Below are 13,340 nucleotides of genomic sequence, written 5' to 3'. Positions count from 1 at the left end.
AATCTTACCTGTCAAACAGATTTCAAAAAGTTGAAATTAATTTTGAAAAAAAGAATACAACCACCCATCAATCTACTGTCCACTCCTCTGACACAATGCCTATTAGATATGGTGTGCCACAAGGCTCAATCCTGGGACCCATACTGTTTCTGCTATACATTGATGATATAAGCACAAAGCTTGCTACAGGACATACCACACTATTTGCCGATGACACAAGTATTCTAATAACGGGTACTGATACAGAGGACCACAACCAAAAAATTAAACCGCTTATGTCGTCACTCAGCAAATGGTTCAACGAGAACAAACTGATTATAAACATACAGAAAACAACCTACATCAACTTCAGACTCTCATCCCAAAAACAAGAAATGCCTGATGTGATTCTAAATAACCAAGAGCTTATGTGTGTGGACTCCATCAAGTTTCTTGGCATATGGCTTGCAGAAAATCTTAAGTGGGAGACACACACAAATTATATCTCAAAAAAGCTCTCAACTGTGTGTTACATTTTAAGGGTACTCAAAAAATCAGTCACAAAATCTGTTCTCATACATGTATATTATGCTTACTTCCATTCTACATTACAGTATGGAATCATATTTTGGGGGAACTCACCTGGAGGTAGATATATTTTCAAAATGCAAAAAATGGCAATACACATAATATGTAATCTAAGACATAATGAATCATGCAGACAACATTTCAAAACAAATGGCATTATGACACTGCCCTCTGCTTACATTTATAATATTGTCTCATTTGTCAAGTCATACCTGTTAAACAATGACTGCACACTAAAATTCAATGGAGATATTCATAACTATGCAACAAGGCAGCAATCTGACCTACATATGATTCAGTCCAGAACTACCTGCTACCAAAAAAGTGTTTTAAATGTTGGGATAAAAATGTATAATAATTTACCCAATGAAATCAAAGCAACAAAGAACCCAAGAGCCTTCACACATAAGTTAAAAAAATATCTCTTGGACCATTGCTTTTATGCAGTTGATCATTTTTTTGAAAGGGGTTAAAAATGTAAAAAATATGATAAATGTTCAATTAGGTCTGAAAATTATATACTGTGCATGTCTATGAAATACACTGGACTACTTTACTATTACATTTGTATTGGCTGTTTGTATTTTACCATACAACATTTGCATTTACTGTTTTGTTAAAGATAGCTAACTTCCTCATTGCAAAATGATGTAAAATCAATTTATTAAATATTACCTGCAAATATGTTCCCTTGACCTATCCAATATCGTGTGTAAAATCTTACATCTCTTTGATTTGTATTAACTGTTTTGTTGAAGATAGATAATTTCCTTGCTACAAAATAATGTAAACATCAATTTGTAAAAATTACTGTAAATAGCTCTCTTGACCTATCCAATATCATATGTACAGCTGTACAATACTATGATTGCCTGGATCAATAAAAATACAATACAATACAATACTATACTATATTCTCCCTGAATGGAAATTGGCACAGGTATTCCAGAAGAATCTATTCTTGGACTCTACTTCATCCTTACAGTAATCAATGACTTGCATATTAACACAGCTCACTCTATCACATGTTATGCTGGAGATACAACAATGATTACTGTGCATCATGGAATTTCAGACATGAATAGCACAACAAAAAAACCTCAATACGGCTTTGGACTGGTTTGCAGATAGTAAACTCCTGCATAAACCCAACACAGCCCAACAACTCCTAATGCAAATGTCAAAATGAAGTAGAAAAAAGGTCAGTAAAACTTTAAGGTATTTACATTGAATCCAAACTTTTCTGGGGGAACATATCAATCACGTATGTGTAAAATATCTCTGGTGTCATACCTCATTATGAAACTTCGGGATGAGGTGAGCTCGGATTACCTCAGCGTGACATATTTTTGGACTATTTCAATCGCGAATGGCATATAGTCGCACATGGGTACACTACTCTCACATAAAATAAGTTTTAAAAATATTAAAAAAGTCTTACACACTGTTTGTAAAACAGGTCATACAAAGTACTGCATCCTCTTTTTTCCAGGCTCAGAATTATAAATTTATACATCTATGTGTCTGTGCTCTATATTAAAAATAATATTTCAGAATTTGTCCCTACAGGGAAATTCATCAACACAACACCAGAGCTAAGGCTAATTTCGATATACCAAAGCATAGGTTAGCATGAACCTGAAATTTGCACAAAGTGATCCCACTCAAAATTTTCAACAAATTACTAGTCTCTGTTCAGTCTATGAATCTCCTTTTTTTTTTTTAAATTAAGTGGTACAGCTGGCTATCCCATTTTATCATATTAAAGAATTCTTTAAGGTGCCTATAGTTTATTGTATTGTTATGTGCTGTGGTCATGTCTAGTATGTATACTATTGTGGTGACTATGCGAGATAGTATGTTGGCATGCGCGATCAACTGATCGCCACCGAATAACAAGGAGTTAAGGCACCTGCCACTCGGAGCGCTGCCTCACACTTATTCTTCGCCATGGCGCAGATGTTCTGTGAATTTCGTGATTTAACAATTAATTATTCTGTTGTTATTGACTAGTAAGTAGTTCTTTCACCACTGTTGAAGGAAATAAATGTTCTTATTCTTGTTCCCATTCAAGATGATTTCGAAAAGTAGTTGGAAGCAATGCATGTTAACTCACAGCAGTAAATTGTTGAGTGCAATAACTGCCATTGGTAATCCACATGCCCAGCACACTCAAAATAAGCCGCAGCCTCATACCTGTACCCGTACCCACATGAGATTAGCAACACTATAGTCTACTGACATTAGTTTTAGTGTTATGTATGCATAACTACATTTTGTATTATACTCCAGTGACGAAGCCTGTATCATTGTAAAATGATCAATGGTAGACAAGGGCAAGGAGGGTGAGGGGGAGGGGGAGGGGAAGGGGGAAGAAAGGAAAAACTATAGTGTATTCAGGCGTTTTTCTTTCAATAAAATGATTAAAAGTTGGATTACACAGGTTCTTAACATAGTTGGATCTGAAAAATTTGTATAGCTACTTGAAAGTCGCCATTCAACTTACACCATCCCACAAGTCTTGCTCCCCCCTTCCCTAACAAACTATTGTATAGGTCCCTTGATGGTGAATAAAAATTCTTGTTTCTTTATACTTTATGGTTTTTTTCCTTATGCAACAAATAATGTTATAAGCAACTATATTTTTCCCCTACAACTGAGTTGATGTTTTCACATAAAAATGTTATTTAATGAAAATTGCCTCATCAACATGTTCTTAATTATCTGCTGTGTATATGTCAGCTCTCTTCTGTTACAGTAAAACCTAAGCCAGTTTCTGTTCTCAGATATCTGGCCTCTCCATGTAAGAAATATCGAAGTCATCATGGAATATTTGCAATTTGCAACAAAAACGAAGTAAAATAATAAAATGAAGATTATTCACAAAATCCACTACTGCAACATGTGTGACTGCACCGAAAATATAACTTCTGACGTTAGTAGAGAATGACATAGTTCCCCTCACCACCATTACAGTCAGAACATTCTTCCCAAGAAACCTTGATGACAACATGATGTGACATTGACAACTTGCGTGAAAGCCACCATTTGGAACGCATTGTGGACTGTTTTGATGTGGTATGATGTTACTATGAACTGGTCTTTACAAGACCAAATTACAATTTCCAATATATAACCTACATTATTTGAAAAATTAACAACATTGTTTAAATGTGGATGTCGCATTTCTCGGGATTTAATTTTACTTACAATGATAAAATGAAGCATTTTCAATGCATAGGGTACTTGGCCATTGCATTGCACAATGACACTACAAGTTGTGTCTACCCTAGGTCTAGTTCCTGATATGCAAGTATGGCTCCAGTCATACATAGCATGACGAGGTTCGGCGGGACGTATGAAATTCACTTTTTTTTTCCCCCAACACAACATGATGGCAGCCTGATATATGCAGCCAACCACGATACCATTATTATCATTGAATGAATATACAAATACAAATAATTAAATTCACTAATGAAATGATGGTCTTTTTCTTACTGTGTTACAGAACTGGTCTCTGCTGTTGACAGCAGAATCCAAAATCATTCTGTGAAAAGATTCTTCTTCTGAGCTACTACTGGCACTCAACCCATTTATGAACATTTTGCACAAAAAAAACTTCTTCCTGCTTCATTATGTAAAACATAGACAGCAATATTGCACTTTCAGAATCTGATGGCACTGCTACGGCTCTACAAGGGGACATAAAACTACAAGACAATCTCCACATAACAGGTAGGAAAATTTCCTAGGTGGCAGCTCAAACACTCAATTCAAGGACAGGTTGGTTTAATTATCACAAAACTCAGGTGGGAAAGTGTGGTCTTTACACCCCTTATACCACCATCTACAGAATCACTGGCTGAACGGGGACATTTCTGGAGGTTTAGTACGAATAGGGGGTTACTGCACCCAGGTTGTGAAGCTACCATTGAAGTTGAGTTTGTTGTGTTCAACTAAAAGTTGTGCCACCAAGTGGTAAACTTTGTTCTTGGAAACAGTTGGCAGTGGCTATTCATCCTCGTCATCCTATTCACTGCTGTTATGACTGCATCGTGAATTGCTCTACTTTTCACTTGTCCACTGGATCGAAGTTACAAAACTTTCCTAGGAATTAACTACTACATTTCACCCATGAATCCATCCACCCGACCTCACAGATTGCTCCCGCCAGAATTTTACGACCTTCCTTTCTCTCTCAGGTGTGACAAGAACTTATACATCATTAAATATCCTCATATCACAAAACTACATTGCCCACATTGATACAGGCATTCTGAGCATGTAGCACCTGCATCACTGGCCATACAGTTTACCTTGCAGGTATGCTTCTGGCTGTGGTATCTAGTTTCGCCAGGATCTTAAGTAGGAGCCACTGTGGAGCTGCAGTTTGCACGAAAATGCTACTACACGAAGTGTCCATTTGGATGCACTTTAATAACTTTCTGGTGTCCTGACCACACTTTTTATAATTACAAATGTCACCTTACACAGTTCGAGATTCTGTCATTTCCAAAGGCTATAAAAACACAAAATTGGTATCAGAAGATTTGAAAATATGTTACATTTCACCACTGACTAGAGACACAGTATAACGAGTTGAATATGGTTTCTAGCTTAACAGTGCTATGTCAACCATGTAAAATCATTCATTAGATACATTGTATCTCATCAGCATTCTCAGTCATGAGACAGGTACAAACTGTTATCAAGGGACAAATTGAAATCAAAGTGGACTAAACTACTAGGCAGCTCTGGATACACAGTACACGCTGTATTTGTTCACATATGACTACATTTTCATTGCTACATCATGTAAAACGATTTCGTCAGTAAACAATTCATGGAAATCATTCTCCAATGTTTTACAAAAAGGTATTGTTTTACAAAACAATGTGTAACAGATCTTTCGAGTATACCCTGCTGCCTCTCAGAGGGCTCTTCCAATGTACTGTTCTCAATTACTCAAAATATCTGTTACACATTGTTTTGTAAAGAAATGCCGTTTTGTAAAACTCTGTAAAGTGGTTTCCATTAATTGTTTACTGATGAAATTACTGTGAAAAGGAAAGTTGTTACTTAGCATACAGCAGAGATGCTGAGTTGCAGACAGGAACAACAAAAACACGGTCAAACAAAGCTTTCAAGCAAACAGTCCTTTTCTTTTCAGGCAGACAAAAAACACACACACATTTTTTGATTTTACTGATCAAATTATTTTATATGATGTAACGATGAAAATGTAATTATAAGAAAATAAATGTAGCGTATACAATTTATCCAGGGCCGTCTAGCGATTTAGTAAAGTTGGCTCCCAATGTGCACCTTGGCTTACCTGTTTGCACTCGTCTCGCAATTGAAAATGTTGATGTAGTGGGCCGGGGTTTTGTGACACTAGTTATTGAACATCAGTGACAGAGGGGCGCAAAGATCATTATTTTGTCAGGGATGGTGGGAGGGAAAGTGACACTTTTTGGGTGTTGGAATGGGTTCTTTACTTGGCTTGCAGATGAGTTGTGAATGAAACATTGGTGGTTCCACTATCAATCATTTACTGACACATAAGACCTTTCAAACAAACAGAGTAATACAGCGTGTTTTACCTCGCTCAATTCCTCATGGCAACAGCATGGCGTGGGGTCGTAGCATGCAGATTCTAGTGACCGCTGATGTGGCGATGGCTTGTGTTGCAGTGGAGTGCCAGGGGGCGTATTCTTCCCTCAGTACCATGCCCGTGACCCTCTGTGGTGGCGGCGCTATCTTCTCCTTGTGAATTCCCTCATTACATTATTAACAAGCGGCTACGCCATGGTGCGGAGTGCTCCGTCCTGGAATTGAGCCAGCAACCCTCAGGTTCGGCATCTTCTGGCAGAGTTCATCAACCTCTACTTCATGGATAACCCATTTGGTGAGGCCGCAGTCTCTCTGTCCTCACCAGGGATGGCATTTTCTGTGTTGGTCTATTGGCGCAGTACCAACATCATCATCTGTCGAGCACCATAGCAGCTAAGTTGTTGCAGCACCTGCTGACTAAACATCGGTCTGTCGCAGGTGACGTTTTTTTGGCCCCTACTTTCTCCCCTCAAAGGGCCCCCTCATGCTCGTTTGTCAGAGGTATTGGTTCAGTGTTTTTGCCAGTGATGTGAAGTTTCTAGTGCGGTGACTGACTCTTCGGTCATTGATCTATGCTTCTAATGTTGGGCTGAAACGTGACTCATGTCAACACATGTGCCAGCACCTCTATGCTGGTGTGGTCGGGCATTGCCCTGTCGTCTTCCTCCACATCGCCAGAAACATCACAAACATGAGTTCAGTACGCTAACAGTCCCTGGAGCATTGACCGCTAACTCCATTGATCATCAGCCTCCTTGTTTGACTACTGCCGCTTCCGAATTTGTGGCATAATGTGTCAAAGTCTCTAAAGTATTCACTTAACCTGTAATAAGTTTTTACGTATTTTTCTGCCGGATCTCTGCTTTGAACAACCATGAATAACGCATAATTAGTATATATAATTATTATACACCCTGGAAATGTATCTAATGAACAATTTCATATGATTGTCACAACACTGGTAAGCTAGAAAGCCATATTTAACTCTTTATACTATGTCTCCAATCAGTGGTGAAATGTAACATATTTTCATATCTTCCAACACCAGTTTTGCATTGTATTTTATAGCTTTTGACAATGATAGAATGTCAAAATACACAAGATGCTTCTGGAAATAAGAAAACATGGTCAAGATATCTAAAGGTTATTAAAGTGCAGCCACTGTGGAGTTGGGAAGAGAGTCTGCAAAGGCAGCAGGTTTGTGAGCAAGGCAGAGGGCAGTGCATGTAGCCAGTGGAATGGTTCAATGTGTGAAGGAGCAGTAGGCTGTGGGGTGTTGTGGGCGAGGGCGCGCCTGTGCAGAAATGGTGACCTCAGAGTGGCTAGTGGCTGCTGCAACACTTCATGGGAGCTGTACATGGCAGAACCAGGTTTTGATGGGGTAATGTGTATCGTGTCATGAAATTGTTTGCAGCACTGAGTCTGTGCAAGCTGCTCTGTTGGCCACTATCCTTCTTGGTGAGATACTTTATTTGAGTGTTATTGTATGAAAATTGTTCTACGGTTTTCACCACAAGTGACTGCTGTTGAAGCTCCCCTACCCACAGCGTACTGTGTTCCTACACCACATCAGTGTAGTCGTTACTAGATTTGGCTTCGTTGTGCCCGCCTTCTAAGCTCCCTTCAGCGTTTCACATTCTACGGAACTTTCAACTTGCTAATTGGTTGTTAGTATTGTAATTGTGGAACTTGTGTTCTGACTTGAGTGGGAGGGGGGGGGGGGGGCAGGATCTAGAAGATTAAGTGCTTGCCATTTTAGTGCAATCTTACTATTTGTTTGAGGTATGAAAAACTGTTATCTTCCTTTAAGGATTGGTCTTTGCAACTAAATTTAAGTCTCCTTTGAAAGTCGCTTGAATTTGAGAAGTTTTTTTTAAATCCTCTTTATAGGCACCTCAAGATAAAAAAAAAAACCTATTTTACTCCACCCTTAAAGGTTGTTGATAGTAATTTTGACTCTGATTTTGGAAAGGATTTTTGTACACCTTTTAAAAGGGGTTTAGTCTGAATTCTGCCTTTTGTATTCACTATTTTAATCGAACCTTAATGTTCCTCTTGTGCTCTTGTTACTGTTTTTGCTAAAATTAAGTATAATTCTCAATCAATTGCTACAATCTAACTTGATTAATAGAATAGCATGTATTAATTTCTGTTTAGATCAACTCAACCTATTTGTGTAACATTCGTGAAGTTACTCTGTGTGTAGCCACCACGTAGGTCAATTAAGGGAACTGGCACATGATCAACATATCATATATTGTTCTTAATTGTTGAAGAAGTTGCCTTCAATCTAAATTATGAGTGAAGGTTTGTATGTATGTGCATGTAATTTTCAAGTATTTGAATTTCTCCCAGTTTTATTGCATTGAAAATTTTCAGTTAAATTCTGTTTTAATTAAGCTTAGTTTTAACATAGGATTGGAGTCTGTTTTGGTCTTCAGATTGCTGGGCCTGCCAAAAAGATAATGTTTACATAATTGTTTCAAGTTAAATTTTACTTTCGCTAATCCTCTGTTTGAACTTTGATTTTGAGTCTGTTTTGCTGTAAAATCATGTTTTGCTTAATTGTTTATAGTTAAATTCTGCTTTCATTACGCTCTGTTTAAATGGTGGATTTGAACCTGTTTACTATTTAGATTGATAAGCCTGGCTGTAATATCAATTTTTGCTTAATCGGGGTGTATACGCGGGCAAGGAAAAAAAATTCCCAGTTAAAAATACCCTTTCTCTCAGGTGAAAAAACACTTTTTTCGTGTTAAGTGACAGTATACTTTTCCTCAGAATTGTAAAACTTATCAATCCATTGAATCATTATGGTTTTATACACTGGTGTAGAATTTCCCGGCACTTTACAAAACGAAGCTTAGAGGAAAAAAACACGTTTTCGAAAGATCTGTGATGTGTAGTAACATGTAGGCTGCATAATTTCGCATGATGAAAGTATAAATTTGAATTTCACAAAACATTGCATGTTACTTTCCGAAGCATTGAAATCGAGATTGCGATGTGCAGCCAGGCATAGCTAATGTCACGTGATCTCGCCAGCTGATGACGGCGGATATTCAGAGCATAGGACACGTGATGTAGTCTGCCAATTGCAACATCATTGTTCAGTAGCGCAACCAGACAAATAGGAAAAGTTAATGGTTTAAATTAATATACATGGTGTTGTTACAAGAAAACCAAAGCTTTCACATATAATACTGGTCTCGAAGATTAATAATCTGCAAGAGAATCTAATTCTTCACATGTAAGAAATAAGTTCATTTCAGCAGTTGCCATGCCACAGAGCACCAGATGACAGGCGTCACAGCGCTTGCACAGCTACGACGGCGCAGGAAGCCCGTATGTTCGAACATGTAAATCATTAAAATATCTCAGATCATAAAAGAAACAAGACACCAGAGGATACTCCAAGAGCATCAGAATTTCGTGAACCATACTAAAATGCATAATTCGGCTTAAAGTGCACATTCGAATGTGCAGATTCGGAGGTACATTTTCTTGGAGTACCAGTATTGTATTATCTCATGTTTGGTTCTTTATTATGGCATAATGCCATACGTGCTAGAAGATGAAAAAGTGCACTTGAAATGCAGTGAACAGTCGAAACTAGCCAATGGTGTGGAATTAAAGATTTTGTTTCAAATAAATGGACTGCCTCAGCAGAAAAGATTAATAAAAGCCAAATTTCTTTAGCAAACCGCCAAAAATAAATTCATTGTTCTGCAAGGCATTAATGGTTGACTGTCAGAAAGGTGAAAATAAAATAAAAACTGAAACTAATAACATATTTTAGCCTTCCATTATTATATGAATGTATTTTAATTCACTTGATAGCTCCTGGCCACAGAAATCTGTTTTGTTTTCATTTGACGTGAGAGCAAGAGAGGGAACAGCAAAAATCCCAAAACATAAATACGGGTCAAATGGAGACTACCCACCTCCCCACTACGACGCAGACTGCTCTGTGTATCACCCCCGGATCTAGGATATTTCTGAACCGGGGCAATATTAGATTGTGCCCGCCCCTCCCTCCAGCGTTCGAGGTACGACGCCAGAAATTAAATCGACTTTCCAAAAAATGTTCATTTTATAGCGCACATCTTTCTGAAGAGTCTGATACATAAAACATATGTCTTTGAGGAAATGTAAGACATATTATTTGGTCGTAAGTGTGCCAAAAAGCAGGGCCACGCATCTTCACACAACATTCTTCTATCGCACATCACTGTATTTCGCTCTGTCGAATTCAAATGCGTATACTTTGGAATGGATGCCATCAAACTATATTCAGAACAGTAGAAATTAAAATGTCCTGTGGTGCCTCTCCTGATCCAAGCCGGCTGTTTTGACATCTTGCCCCCCCCGCCCCCCGCCCCCCCCCCCCCTAAAAAAAGAAACTCACAATTAGTACTGGATGGGATTACTTGTACGCGGTAGAACACGAACTCTTCAGAAAATCTGCACTCTTAATTGCCTATTAGCTAATAAACTGCTGTTTTGTGTGACATAAAATTAAACATAGGATACACAAAATCAATAAAGACAAGAGACAAGCAAGACAGTACACATTTCTTCAATCCTTAAGTCCTGGCATATGTTTCTCCATAATCTTGCTACAGCTTTACATGGTGTGTTGGTGTGTTTTCCTTTCTGTGAAAGAATCTATTACCTCATGAAAGTTCGTCAAATATTTTGCTACACGAAAAAACGAGATGTCACTGTCTAATACTGAAAAAGCTGTTAATACAAATAGTACCCACGACTGGTGTGGTTTCTCGACCTGATTACGTGTATTCTGTCACTGTGTGCTAGATAAAACGAAATAGGGATGTCTAATATTGCTTAAGTTGTAATACACACAAAATAAACGAGACTGTTTTGGAACAAATGGTCATTTTTATGAGACGGCAGAAAATAATTTACGAAGTACGAAGATCAAATGCCTATTAGGCCTACTACAAGCAAAAAGCTTTATATTAGGGAATAGTTCCACATTTCATTCATACACTCCAACTTCTCAAGCATGAGATCGAAAAGTAATAGTACGAAATTTTTATCTAAATTTGGAATCGTCATATTTTTCTATAATTCGTGTGATGTCCCCATTTCTTCTCCTTCCTCGTTCTAACAAACAATCTTGTCATCACTAATTCTAAAAACTATTCCTGCCAGTGTCAAAACTCTGGTTAACTTCTCTAACTCTGCCACGATCACCGGTTTAGTTATCCAGCGTTTATTCTCAGGTTAGGCGTTATTACGTGTTCGTACAAAGCGTTTTATGCGCTACTCCCAGAAAAGAACTTAAGCGCCTGCTAGCTGGGGACTGTACAACTGGCCATTACTAGTGTGCGGTATGGCTGAAAACATTGTCTAAATTTCATTTTCTTGGATACACCGAGGAGACAGCACATAATCTTTCTTACCTGTTATTCCTGTTAGTCGTTTATTTCCACTCTGGTAGTATGAATCTATGGCTTTCGCTAGTAATTATAACAAAGCTGATCATTCGTAGACACAGTCAACCACATAAACAGGGATTAGCATTCACCCGTTCGGCTTTATTCCGCTCAGATCTTACAGCCCAGTCGTCTTTATTTCTAGATGCGATGGGGCCTCCCCTGCAGAGACATCACGTACACTGTGTACGCATTCAAAAATCAACTTAGAATGTGTTCAAAAAGGTTCAAAAACTAACAGGGATGCGTTTCGGGGCAGATACCTGGGTTTGCCTCCGCCCCTTACATCCGAGCCTGTTGTGCATGCATGACGCTGGCAGCTTGGGCGCGCCAGTAAAATTTTTCCGGGTAGCATCTGGCCGCTTGCTGCTATTGATTATAAACCTAGCAATGCAAACAGTTGTGACGTCACGCTCGTCGGAGGGAATTCGTTGTTCTGAAGCATTGCACAGTCTTCCTAAAGCCTTTGACACATTTTGCTGTTTGCAGATACTTGTATATGCACTGTGTTTTGTAGTTGTAAATGATGCATTTCGTTTGCAACTTAAGTTTTATTTTCGTCTTTCTTCTGTTGTTCATGTTTTATTGCTGCAGCATTATTCTGCAGTACCGGGATACAGTAATAGCGTTTGTTAGAATATTGGTTCTTAACAGTCAAAATTACAAAAATCTAACTGATAACTAAAACAACGAAAAATTCCTGGAATTCTAAAACTTTCCCGGTTTTCTCCCGGATAAAAAAAATCCCGGGTCTCCCACTTGTCCTGGGTCGTATACACCCTGCTAATTGCTACACATTAAATCTTTGTCTTAATTAAACCCTGTCTAGACATTTGTTCTGAATCTTGGTTCTGCTACTCAGATTGCTGAGCTTGTCTGTAAAATCGTAAGTTGCTTAACTGTTCTATGCATGCTACTAGTGTATCGTGTTCTGGCAAATAAAAGAAAAGAATTATATTTTTGCTGTATCCCCAACTTGGGTTTGGTTCTTCCACTCCAGCAGCCCATTTCCTACTACATCACTCAGGACTTTTCTTCTATCCTCTTCACACTTCAAACTCATGCTCCATTATCCACTTCCCCTTTAACCACTTAATGCTTTCACTCATGCATTTCCTTTGTCATTACCAACTTTTGCAACATCATCCCTACCCTGATGGACCCCTTCTCCATCTATCTGCACCAATTCAGTAAAGTATTTCTTCTGTTGGCTCAAATCCAGTCTTATAGCCTGTTCCCAAAATGCTAACTAAGCCATGGACCTCCCTCACAGCATAACCATAAAAAATCCCCATTTCTGGATCCCACTCTTCATTTCAGAACAATTTTCACCTTTTCATATTCCACCAGTCCCTATCCCTCACAAATCCAATACTGCGGAAACACCTCTCAATGGCACGAGCATCAGAGGCACAACCTCTACTCCCTTTGCACGATACTGTAACTGTGCAATCCTTACTACATCTCCAAAACTGAAGGCCTTGTGCTCCAGCACCTTTGAGATCATTCCTGACACCACCTCCATAAATTGTCAACTTATCTTCATCCTACTCGCACCTTGGTTACCACTATCCACCAACACCTTCAACTGAAACTTCTTTTTCAGAGAAAACAATGTAACTGTTTCTGCTACATAAAAACTGGCAATTTAACACCAGAACATTAGAGGCCTCTGCAGTAAGATCAATGAATTTA

This window comes from Schistocerca nitens, chromosome 2, assembly GCF_023898315.1.
Source record: "Schistocerca nitens isolate TAMUIC-IGC-003100 chromosome 2, iqSchNite1.1, whole genome shotgun sequence".
In the NCBI taxonomy this organism is placed as follows: domain Eukaryota; kingdom Metazoa; phylum Arthropoda; class Insecta; order Orthoptera; family Acrididae; genus Schistocerca; species Schistocerca nitens.
Note: the sequence above shows the minus strand (reverse complement) of the source record.